Consider the following 2,500-nt stretch of genomic DNA (forward strand, 5'->3'; position numbering starts at 1 on the left):
AAAAATCCTTATAAAAAAATTTTAAAAAATCCCGAACCGCAAAAAGTTTCGAAAATCGTGAAAAATAGAAAACGAGTCATCTTCCAACGAAACTTCACGTGAAGGCTTAGGGGACCATTGTATGAATTTACAAGCCATAAAAATGGCATTGGCACGGCAGAAATTTGAAGATGTGCCTAAACCCACCAGGGCCCAGCGTGTGCCGATGGTGCTCGAGGCAACCGCCCGCACCAGGGCCCAGCGTGTGCCGATGGTGCCCGAGGCAAGCGCCCGCACCAGGGCCCAGCGTGTGCCGATGGTGGTCGAGGCAACCGCCCGCACCAGGGCCGATAGTGTGCCGATGGTGCTCGAGGCAACCTGTCGCACCAGGGCCCAGCGTGTGCCGATGGTGATCGAGGCAACCTGCCGCACCAGGGCCCAGCGTGTGCCGATGGTGGTCGAGGCAAGCGCCCGCACCAGCGCCCAGCGTGTGCCGATGGTGCTCGAGGCAACCGACCGCACCAGGGCCCAGCGTGTGCCGATGGTGCTCGAGGCAACCTGCCGCACCAGGGCCCAGCGTGTGCCGATGGTGCTCGAGGCAACCTGCCGCACCAGGGCCCAGCGTGTGCCGATGGTGGTCGAGGCAAGCGCCCGCACCAGGGCCCAGCGTGTGCCGACGGTGGTCGAGGCAACCGCCCGCACCAGGGCCCAGCGTGTGCCGATGGTGCTCGAGGCAACCTGCCGCACCAGGGCCGAGCGTGTGCCGATGGTGGTCGAGGCAAGCGCCCGCACCAGGGCCCAGCGTGTGCCGATGGTGGTCGAGGCAACCTGCCGCACCAGGGCCGAGCGTGTGCCGATGGTGGTCGAGGCAAGCGCCCGCACCAGGGCCCAGCGTGTGCCGATGGTGGTCGAGGCAACCTGCCGCACCAGGGCCCAGCGTGTGCCGATGGTGCTCGAGGCAACCGACCGCACCAGGGCCGAGCGTGTGCCGATGGTGCTCGAGGCAAGCGCCCGCACCAGGGCCCAGCGTGTGCCGATGGTGCTCGAGGCAACCGACCGCACCAGGGCCGAGCGTGTGCCGATGGTGGTCGAGGCAAGCGCCCTCACCAGGGCCCAGCGTGTGCCGATGGTGGTCGAGGCAACCTGCCGCACCAGGGCCCAGCGTGTGCCGATGGTGCTCGAGGCAACCGACCGCACCAGGGCCCAGCGTGTGCCGATGGTGCTCGAGGCAAGCGCCCGCACCAGGGCCCAGCGTGTGCCGATGGTGGTCGAGGCAACCTGCCGCACCAGGGCCCAGCGTGTGCCGATGGTGCTCGAGGCAACCTGCCGCACCAGGGCCCAGCGTGTGCCGATGGTGGTCGAGGCAAGCGCCCGCACCAGGGCCCAGCGTGTGCCGATGGTGGTCGAGGCAACCGCCCGCACCAGGGCCCAGCGTGTGCCGATGGTGGTCGAGGCAACCTGCCGCACCAGGGCCCAGCGTGTGCCGATGGTGCTCGAGGCAACCGACCGCACCAGGGCGGAGCGTGTGCCGATGGTGGTCGAGGCAAGCGCCCGCACCAGGGCCCAGCGTGTGCCGATGGTGGTCGAGGCTGCCGATGGTGGTCGAGGCAAGCTGCCGCACCAGGGCCCAGCGTGTGCCGATGGTGGTCGAGGCAACCGCCCGCACCAGGGCCCAGCGTGTGCCGATGGTGATCGAGGCAACCTGCCGCACCAGGGCCCAGCGTGTGCCGATGGTGGTCGAGGCAAGCGCCCGCACCAGGGCCCAGCGTGTGCCGATGGTGGTCGAGGCAACCGACCGCACCAGGGCCCAGCGTGTGCCGATGGTGCTCGAGGCAACCTGCCGCACCAGGGCCCAGCGTGTGCCGATGGTGGTCGAGGCAACCTGCCGCACCAGGGCCCAGCGTGTGCCGATGGTGGTCGAGGCAACCTGCCGCACCAGGGCCCAGCGTGTGCCGATGGTGCTCGAGGCAACCGACCGCACCAGGGCCGAGCGTGTGCCGATGGTGCTCGAGGCAAGCGCCCGCACCAGGGCCCAGCGTGTGCCGATGGTGGTCGAGGCAACCGCCCGCACCAGGGCCCAGCGTGTGCCGATGGTGGTCGAGGCAACCGCCCGCACCAGGGCCCAGCGTGTGCCGATGGTGCTCGAGGCAACCGACCGCACCAGGGCCCAGCGTGTGCCGATGGTGGTCGAGGCAAGCGCCCGCACCAGGGCCCAGCGTGTGCCGATGGTGCTCGAGGCAACCGACCGCACCAGGGCCGAGCGTGTGCCGATGGTGCTCGAGGCAAGCTGCCGCACCAGGGCCCAGCGTGTGCCGATGGTGGTCGAGGCAACCGCCCGCACCAGGGCCCAGCGTGTGCCGATGGTGATCGAGGCAACCGACCGCACCAGGGCCCAGCGTGTGCCGATGGTGCTCGAGGCAACCTGCCGCACCAGGGCCCAGCGTGTGCCGATGGTGCTCGAGGCAACCTGCCGCACCAGGGCCCAGCGTGTGCCGATGGTGGTCGAGGCAACCGCCCGCAC

The sequence above is a fragment of the Durio zibethinus genome, unplaced genomic scaffold, assembly GCF_047325235.1.
Source record: "Durio zibethinus cultivar Kanyao isolate XHJ-2024 unplaced genomic scaffold, ASM4732523v1 HiC_scaffold_404, whole genome shotgun sequence".
Taxonomy (NCBI): domain Eukaryota; kingdom Viridiplantae; phylum Streptophyta; class Magnoliopsida; order Malvales; family Malvaceae; genus Durio; species Durio zibethinus.